Source organism: Pecten maximus, chromosome 7 (assembly GCF_902652985.1).
Source record: "Pecten maximus chromosome 7, xPecMax1.1, whole genome shotgun sequence".
NCBI lineage: Eukaryota > Metazoa > Mollusca > Bivalvia > Pectinida > Pectinidae > Pecten > Pecten maximus.
Window position 1 is genome coordinate 8,345,885 of NC_047021.1, and position 10,975 is coordinate 8,356,859.

The following is a 10,975-nucleotide window of genomic DNA, read 5'->3' on the forward strand; positions in this document are numbered from 1 at the left end:
ATGACTTGTTAGTAAATTAAATGATGATATTGTATATTGAAATATAAAACCAGATATTTGAAGAAAGAGAGTGAGTCTTTGGATTTGGCCAGTCTTTAAAAAAACAATATTAGACCGTTTACAACAGAATGTTTTTACTGTCATTTTCCTCCTTAACGATTTTGCTGATAGCCAAATGATTCCTGAAAAGTCTGTCGAAACTCTTGAAGGTAATTAAACTTGAAATGGCTCATTATTTGGTCTTGAACCTATCTTAATTTCAAAAATTCATGTTTAAATAGTTTTACCAAATTAAGGGCTACACACATAAAAGATTTGCTAGTCGACAGAAATGCTGACGAACAAAAAAAATAAACAGTTTCAGTTCAATAATTATCACCGTTCCTATATTTTCTTCTTCAAATTATCAACCAGGAACTCGCCAATGATAAAAGATAAACAATAAGAGAAGAACATTGGGAAATTGCGTATAACCGTTTTTTTATACCACATTTTTATCTCGCGAGGGAGAAATTAGTGAAGCTTTACAGCTGTTATGTTAATGGATATATTATGTTGTTTTGATGCAGTCTGGAATCGTTTTAAAGGTAGAATATGCATTGTATAAGAGATAAGTCAGTTAAATATGTTTTCGATTCATCGACGTTGTTATGCTTTACAAGGAAAACATGTTTGTTTTATGTGATATGACATGTAGACACGACCTAGCGAAAGTAACGGAACATGACAGACACACCAACAATCTGTCCTTGTTACGTTAGTTTGTAATTTCAACATAAGGGGTATAACTGTGAAATAGTATGGCAACATGTATATTGAATGAATTGTTTCCATGCCCATTTGTGTTGAATAGTAAACAATACTCCACGTAAGTGTCTGTCAAGATTGTCAATGAATGGTGTCTGTCATGTTACGTGAAATGTCTGTCATCTTACGTGACTTGTCCTGTCAAAAAACTGGGTAAAAAAGCATTCTTTAAATTCAGGTGATTGTCCGGGTAAAAATGGCCTAGACCAAATAACGAGCCATATATGTTAATAGATACATCGAAGTTTAATGTGACAAGATTTTTTAAAACATAAGTAAAAGCCTGTCCGCCATATCCTGCCCTGAAATAAAGGCTGCAGCATAAATAAAAGGTGGTATAGCACTCTTCAATCTGCATAGACACGCGCTCATATCCTTCAATTCAATTCTGAAACAAAGAACTCGACAGCAGAAAAACGGTAAATCACAATATGGATTATATTATTCCAACTTACCAAGTGCATGCCAATAGATAAAATCATTTAGTACATTTTTACCAGTGAAATATCAAAAATTATTCATTCTATAAAAGTGATATTTTTCACTAGATCTAGTGACAAAAATTATTCATTCTATAGCCCTAAAAGTGATATTTTTCATTAGAGCACACTGGGGTATTATCGACCATTTAAGGGTAAATTCACTGCATCCGAGAGTTGCACTGTCGCATACTGCTCAAACATCGATGATCCGATAGCCTCATTGAAGAGCCATATTTATTGACCAACTGGATGCACAGACGTGTTATGACCTTGAGATAACCTTCGGTGTTATCAATAATATATGCCGGGTATTATCGACCACTTCCGGGTATTATCGACCGTAAGAAAACTTTTTAAAGAATTGATAGTATAATTTTTTTTTATCGACAATATTTTCATCCAAACTAGCTATAACACACTCATCGGTCATATACGAATCTTCTTTTAAAATCATAGTTGTAACTACAGAAATGTATAAGGTATAGCGTGTCGAAAACAAACTATCCAAACAAAATACGAAATGTAAGTTGTTTCAAGCTACATGTATATAGGCCTTACAGACAGAAGTTGCACCAGGACCTGCAGTATGCCTGAATATCAGCATCCCGATTCAGGTTTATGAGAGTTGCATCGTTGCTGTACGGAATCTACTACCATAAAATGATATTTATCATCAATCTGATACGTAACCAGGTGCTAATTATTTTCAACTGTTTCGTTGATATGTTAATATGTTACAGTGGGATTAAAGCTTGTATCTGATTCATTAGGGACTGTTCTGGTAAATAAATATAAACACAAGTGTATATAAAAAAGATATAATCTAATAAATAAATAAATCCTTTTATTGTAAGTTTAAATCCATCAAATTACCAATATGATTTTGAATATACGGGTTATTTTGTTTACAATGCGCTGCATATCTTAATTCTAATTGATCAATTACAACAGAAAAAAAATGAAATACGTGCTGGTGAGTGTATTCGAACTCGTATTCAATTGCAGAACAAATTCGTGGAACTATCACTTTATTTTCTCTTTTTTAACCATTACACTACCGAACGAATAGTTAACTAATGAGTCAAATATGTATATAGCCTTTATAATGTCAAATCATACGTGCGGAACTCCCATTTATTTTTTTATTTAGTCAACGGTCGATAATACCCTGCGATTATAATTTCATCAGGGTATTATCGACCATCCCATTTTCTTGTAACTGACATGACTATCCCATTTTTCATAAAAACATTAAAAATAATCATTCATATACAGTTCAAACAATAAAAACTGGCAGACTGTCTGCGTGTGCATGTTAAAAAAAAACCGTTCATTTTCCCTTTCCAGTTAAAGAGGCTTGCCCGCAGAGAGATCAGAAAAATTGGCTAATAGAAAAAGATTTTTTACACATGACAGATTGTTGGAATTGTTGAGTTTTTCATTTTATTTTCCTTATAAAACGCTGAAAAGTGATATTAAAACCGCATTTTTTTAAAAATATTATTTATTTAATCGCAACCCACGATAAGTCCCCGCTATAAAGTGGAGTCTAATTTGATTGACACATCAAAGAAACAAGCACGTGCACAGTGCCGCACAGTGATAACTTCAAAGGCAGCGGCGATTTACAAAGAAGATTTGCCGTTATATTCCATACATTTCCCTCTCAGGTTGAGTTTTAAAACGTCTTTTAAATACATATTCTGTAATTGTTTTCAAGAAATAAAGTCGGAAAGCCTCTAATTTTGTCACATAGAAACGTGTGCTGAAGTTTATTTAGTGATCGGAGATGTGCCGTTTACCGGTCCGTCTGCGGGTAAGCCTCTTTAAACGGTATTATTTTAAGATATTTTCTAAACAAAAAACCCAACAATGTATTTGGATTAAATGGCCGCAGCCTCTTTTAATATAGATTGTTTTACAACCTCAGAACATGGCGAGCAGGCTTATAACCGTAATTAATAAATTTAGTATTTATATAAATTTAGTATGACAAGTACATGCAAAAGCAAGAACCCATGCTGAATGTCTACCCGCAGGTACCCGGACATAAAGCCCCTTGCCCTCTGACTTAGCAGAGTTTGCATGCACTTGTACAAACCGAAACCACCTCTCGCATTTAATCTCCCGAAGAGGAAACGCAATGGCCACCATTGTAATGTTATATTCCTTGTTCCCCATCGTTACCACAAGTTTAATGTTAAGAAACACCTTAAAGCCTTATCAAATATGCGGATAATGCACACCATATCGACATGTTTTTTTTTGTTTTTTTTTTATTGTTTTTTTTGTTTTTTGTTTTTTTTTTAATATGAATATGAACAATCCACATGTGCACATGATAAAGGACTTGTGGTAAGACTTTTGCTCAATTCAGAAAAAAAACGTAGGTAGGTTTTTTCTGTGTTTACTTCCGTTTCCTCGACCCTTTAAAGAGGCCTGTCCGTGAATCTGTAACGTATTGATCGGGCAACATAAATGCAAAAAAATTTATAAACAAAAATCATCAAAAGGCCAACTCTGGTCATTTTTACATCACTACCACGTCAGCAAATTGCGGCGCCCGGGTGTAAAGCTCCAGAGCGTCTTCGTTGCCACAGGTGTAAACTATGGAAATGTTTAATTTTCCTATTTAACTATTACCAATCAATCCAATAAGACTTGATACTGTCAAAATATATAATTCCGATAAACTGTGAGGTTTACAGTCATTTAAATTGCGGATTTTGCTGTATATGTTGCATAGTTCGTGGATTGGGGCATAATTTGGTCATACCCGCCTACACCGTGGGTGAATTAGCAAAAAATCTCGAGTGTTTTCCCGTCCGTTATCCTTGCAAGTTATAGCCAATTTATCATATTGTTCCGTGGTCGGGTTATTTTCCTTGAAGGACAGCATTATCACTTCAAAAAAAAAGAGAAAAACTATCTCAACCGTTCTTCCGATCCCGTCTTCGGCGTTCATTTTCTATAGAAATTATCGTTGCCCGGGTGTAAAATTCATCGACGCCCAGGTGTAAGCACCGGCGCCCGTCAGTACGATTGAACCCGGTGGAAACAGTCTGCTATCTCTCTATGTGAATCTTTATTGGCTACGTACCATATGGTTACCAAAACTTACTTTTCAATAGATATGGGCTTACGGCCCTGCTCATGATAGACAGGCACTTTACCAGTGCCATGAATACGATCTATTAAGATTTCAAAACAACTCCTGGTCATTCTGAAATGTGAATGAAACTCCTGTTCTTCATAACATTTGACAATAGTCTCTACATAAAAAGGAATTCGGGTACGTTCGTTTCTTTTTGTACAAACCGCCGCTACTGTTTCTACAGTATCGTATTCGTCCTCGTTGAAAAACGACAAAAACGTATAGGACGCTGACGCAATCATGGTCAAGTCCGCCATGTTGGATTTCGCGTGCACAGAACGTGATTGGAACGCCATGTACCATTAAGCGAACCCGTTCCAAGTTGGCACAACCGGAACGTTCCGCTAAATGGAACACGCTGGTAGTGTGCAAATCTTTTAATAATCGGATAAAAAATGACGGAGATATGGCACTTTGAAAATTTCGAAGTTTTTCTCGCCAAAATTCAAAAATCGGCAAAAAATGACTAAAAATTTTTCAGCTCCTTCATTTATACACATACAGATTTGATATTTGGCACAACAATAGCATGTAAGTGTAGCTACAAAAAATACTATTTTTCATTGACCTTGACCTTCATTCAAGGTCAAATTATCAAAAAAACTAAAATTAAAAAAACATCTTTTGAGTCCGGCTCTTTTCCTGTTCGTTTTATTCCCTGAACAATCAGTGCATCTTGTAGATCATGGTCGGCACTAACTTTCTTCCTATACATGTTATCAAAAAATATCTCAAGGTCAAGGTCTAAGCATGAGGTCAAATCAAGGTCAAAAATTTAAAATTCAAAATTAATAATTTTTTAATATGAATCGTAAAGCGCATGATTAATCATGACAAACGGTGCAAGTTTTATGGTCGTGCGATAAAAAATGACGTAGAAATGGCACTTTGAAAAATGTTGGTTTTCCCGCCAAAATTCAAATTTGTCCTAAAAATGCACTAAATTTCCTTTTACTCCTATATCTTTACACATACAGATTTGATTTTTAGGAAAGTGAAAGCTTGGACAGAGGGCTACAAACTTAATTGCTTTTCATTGATGTTGACCTTGGCTCAAGGTCACAAAGGTCAAATGATCAAAAATCCAAAATTTCAAATTCTTTTAAGAAAATGTTTATTTTGATACTGTATAGAAGCAAATGCTCTTATGAAGATACATTTTGTATATGCAATGCTTCAAGGTCAAATCATTAAAAAAACCCGAAGATAACGGTATGGTATACGGGATAGACGATAAATGTTACTGGATACACGATACGTTGTACGGGATACACGATATATGGTTCAGTAAACACGATTCACAGTACGAGATCACGGTATGACAAACACGATCACGATACAAGGTACGAGATACACGATTCTCGGTTCAGTAAACACGATACAAGGTACAATCTACGGTATTCACGCTATGGAATACACGGTACGAGATAGACGATAAATGTTACTGGATACATGATACAGTACGGGATACACGATACATGGAACGGGATTCACAGTACAGTAAACACGATACAAGGTACGAGATACACAATTCACAGTACTGTAAACACGATACAAGGTACGAGATACACAATTCACAGTACAGTAAACACGATACAAGGTACGAGATACACGATTCACGGTTTAGTAAACACGATACAAGGTACGAGCTACAGGGTATAGTAAACACGATACAAGGTACCAGATACGGTATACACGCTATGGAATACACGATACGGGATAGACGATAAATGTTACTGGATACATGATACAATAATACGGGATACACGATACATGGAACAGGATTCACAATACAGTAAACACGGTACGAGATACACAATTCACAGTACAGTAAACACGATACAACGTACGAGATGCACGATTCACTGCTCAGTAAACACGATACAAGGTACGGGATACACGATTCACAGTACAGTAAACAGGACACAAGGTACGAGATACACAATTCACAGTACAGTAAACGCGATACAAGGTACGAGATACACGATTTACGGAGGTCAAAATCGAAAAATTCAAATTCTTTTAAAACGGTTTATTTTCATCGTATGTGAAAGAAAACGTTATTTTAAAGATTGATTAAAGAAGGGAAGCGAAGAGAAAACGAAGAGAAATCGTAGGTAAAACGTACAAAAGCGTTCGTCAGAACGAGAACATGTCAGCGATCATTTTCTTGTTGGAAATCCCGTGTTTTGATCTTGATCAAATCTAGTTATTATTATTCTTAACACTTTTTTTGTGAACAAAATCTCTCAAAAACGAATGGAGATAGAACGTTCAAATCTTAGTACATGATAGACAATATCAAGTTGTCGATCTTGGTGCAATTTTATGTTCATACGTTTAACGGTCAAGGTCACAGATCTATAAATAGAAAATTTTTGGACGTTTTTTGAACGGTCATAACTTCGTAACGGATCATTCTATTTCGTTCCCGTTCAGTGTATTATGTAGATCAGGGACAGAGCTAACTTTTCTCCATGCCATCTTATCAGAGAATATGTCAAGGTCATGAACTCACCAAGGGGTAAAGAAAATATCGAAAAAAAAATTCTCAATCTGAAAACTGTTTTCATCCCAAACGAAAGAGTATGATGTACTGAGACGAAATATGAACTTTTTTTGATCATCGGATGAAAAATGACGGAGATATGGCACTTTGAAAATTTCGAAGTTTTTCCCGCCAAAATTCAAAAATCGGCAAAAAATGACTAAAAATTTTTCAGCTCCTTCATTTATACACATACAGATTTGATATTTGGCACACCAATAGCATGTACGAGTAGCTACAAAAAATACTATTTTTCATTGACCTTGACCTTCATTCAAGGTCAAATTATCGAAAAAACTAAAATTGAAAAAAAATATTTTGGGTCAGGCTCTTTTTCTGTTCGTTTTATTCCTTAAACAATCAGTGCATCTTGTAGATCATGGTCGGTACTAACTTTTTTCTTATACATGTTATCAAAAAATATCTCAAGGTCAAGGTCTAAGCATGAGGTCAAATCAAGGTCAAAAATATAAAATTCAAAATTACTAATTATTTTATATGAATCGGAAAGCGCATGATTAATCATGACAAACGGTGCAAGTTTTATGGTCGTGCGATAAAAAAATGATGTAGAAATGGCACTTTGAAATATGTTGGTTTTCCCGCCAAAATTCAATTTTGTCCCAAAAATGCACTTAATTTCCATTTACTCCTATATCTTTACACATACAGATTTGATTTTTGGTACAGTGATAGCTTGGACAAAGGGCTACAAACTTAATTGCTTTTCATTGATGTTGACCTTCGCTCAAGGTCACAAAGGTCAAATGATCAAAAATCGAAAATTTCAAATTTTCAAAATAGTTTCATCGTATGTGAAAGAAAACGTTATTTTGAAGATGTTTGCAACGTTAGAAGGTCAACTGATCGGTTAAAGAAGGGAAGCGAAGAGAAAACGAATAGAAAACGAAGAGAATCGTAGGTAAAACGTACAAAAGCGTTCGTCATAACGAGAACATGTCAGCGATCTTTTTCTTGTTTGAAATCCCGTGTTTTGATCTTGATCAAATCTAGTTATATATATTTTTACTTGCTATGCAATATTCAGTCTATATCTTAGGAAAATCAACTTAACAAGTTGAATAATTGTAACCCCTGGTAAAACATACCGCAGTACAGATGTCACTTTTATTTCACGTGGGATTTGTTTTCGCATTATTTAAATACACGAGGAGAGTCAATCGCGAAGTCAAATAAATACTTTTCAATAGAGATCACGGGTATCTATAACGAGTCTTAAAATTATTACAAACAGGAAATATCTATCTGTTAAAGAGAGTTGGATCAGCCATAGAAAGGTTTGTTTCCTTCAGTTTTAACCAGTATCATGTTGTACGCCCATCGCACAGCCTTGACTATTTACTCTGGTAAACACATTCACAAACCTGACTATTTACTCTGGTAAACACATTCACAACCTGACTATTTACTCTGGTAAACACATTCACAAACCTGACTATTTACTCTGGTAAACACGTTTCACAAACCTGACTATTTACGCTGGTAAACACGATTCACAAACCTGGCTATTTACTCTGGTAAACACGATTCACAAACCTGGCTATTTTACTCTGGTAAACATGATTCACAAACCTGACTATTTACTCTGGTAAACACGATCCACAAACCTGGCTATTTACTCTTGTAAACACGATTCACAAACCTGGCTATTTACTCTTGTAAACACGATTCATTACTCTGGTACACACGATTCAAAACCTTGACTATTTACTCTGGTAAACACTATTCACATCGCTGACTATTTACTCTGGTAAACACGATTCACAAACCTGGCTATTTACTCTGGTAAACACGATTCACAACCCTGACTATTTACTCTGGTAAATACGATTCGCATTCCTGACTATTTACTCTGGTAAACAAGATTCACAATGGCTGTTCCCTTGTCAAGAGATACCCACAGCGGTCGACAAAACACCGAAGGAAAAACGAATCCGGCTTTCTTCTAAAGTGACCTAGGGGGAAATACATATGTAAATAATTTGTCTGATCTTGTGTAACCATTACACTTAAACATACTCACCTACTGGAAACATTTTATACTCGTCACAAAATGTGATTTGTATGCATAGATTAATTGATACTGTATTACATCTTATGTCAGGTTATTATTTTTAAAGATACTTAACATCTTGTGTGTCTTTTGTGCAACCATTTGAGATTAAAATGTGTAGACACTGCTGTGGACTTTTAGGTTCCCGAGGTTTGCCGTAACCTGCTGGCAAATCCGTACAGATGTGCTGAATGTTCTTTTAAACTCAAATATTGAGAAATTATGAAATTTAGTGAAATTTGAGTCTTTTTTGTGTCATTCGTATTTTTTTATTATTATTTCTTGAGCTTTCGGTTGCCTCCTACTATCAACAATTTAAGTAAGGCTCCTAGCATCATTACCGAGTCCTAGAAGGACGAACCAGCTGTATGGTACAGTTTAATTCATTTTGAGTCACACTTTCAAACTCTCAATATGTTTAGTGTCTTTTGTATAATCTTTTAAGAGAAGACAGAACGACTATGACACAAGTTAAAAGACTTAATGGGGTTCATCTTACAAAACTCCACATTCTCTTTTCGCAGGTGTTCCCTATCTGTTCTGTCCCTTTCTATCTTTATTCCGTCAAACTCTTTGTTAAGATACAATATAAGTTAAAATAATCTGTTTCTTGACGAATTTTGAAAATATCCCCTTGTTACGGAAAGGGCGTAAGTAAGTTGTACAACTTTTGTCCAATCTATTTGCTTTCATCTGCAATGAAATTGATTTAAGCAAGCTTAATTGGGTTAGAGCTGTTCGGTTTATAGGAGTTACCCTACCTTGGTTGTCTGGTCACAAGGCCTATAGTCCCAACATGATCACAATAAGAATGTGTTCATTGATGATATCAACTTATTCCTTTATATTATTTGGTAATAATGAAATGAAAAATTAAAATTAAACAGAAAAGAAAACTTACTTTATCAACAACCTCTTAATTACAACAGCATTTACCCGAATTCTCATTAAACTGATAGTTACATGATAGCTAACCGGTACAGAGTACCAAGTACAGGTACGACCTAAAACCTATCAAAATACCAATCTTCTGTGATAATTATATACATATCAATACATTGTATAGGGTATGACACATAAGCAACCTGAATATAAAAAAAAAATCTGTTTGGGTGTTTAACACTATAACCGATTCCCAAACTACTAATTGACTGTAACATTTAAATGTGTGTTTGGCCTATACATGTACCGTATGCATATTACTTACATTATACCTCGTCCAAATCAAGCCAGGTATTGTGTGTGTAGCCGTTTCAGGAGAACACACAATCTCTTGAACGCCAGAGTTTCCAGTCCAAGTGTTTATTAATATAATATGGAAGCCTACAATTAAATAAAGTACTAATAATACCAATGGACAGGATAATTGTAGGAAATAAATAGATAATAAGAGATAGAATATACTTTTACATGAATATTATAATATAAATGAAGATATTATTACACTATTATAATATTACTACATATCAACAGTATACTGGTTAGTCTGTCTTACCAGGTTCCAGGGGATGACAGGCCAACCGCCCAGCTCCATGCCATAGGTATAAGTGAGAGTGAAAGGGATTGAGGTGTGTGAGGGCATGTGGCTGCGCATGCGCCTTCGAGTATTCTCGAGATGCATGCACAGTCACAGGTGATTGATACTCATACATTCCACTCTCTCAATCAAGCGACACTAACATGCACACATGGACAGGCTAGGCCCGGATTATGTATTGAGTAATATATATAATACAACTATATACAACTGTATAAATATATACACAGTCTACATACTTCCCTGCTGAGTGAAATGACTCCACGCATTTTCAATTCTAGATAAATTCCAAATTACTAATATTCAAATGTAATGGAAAACTAGTTTGAACCAACATCATTGTTCCAGCACATGAGATGACACCCAAGTGGAA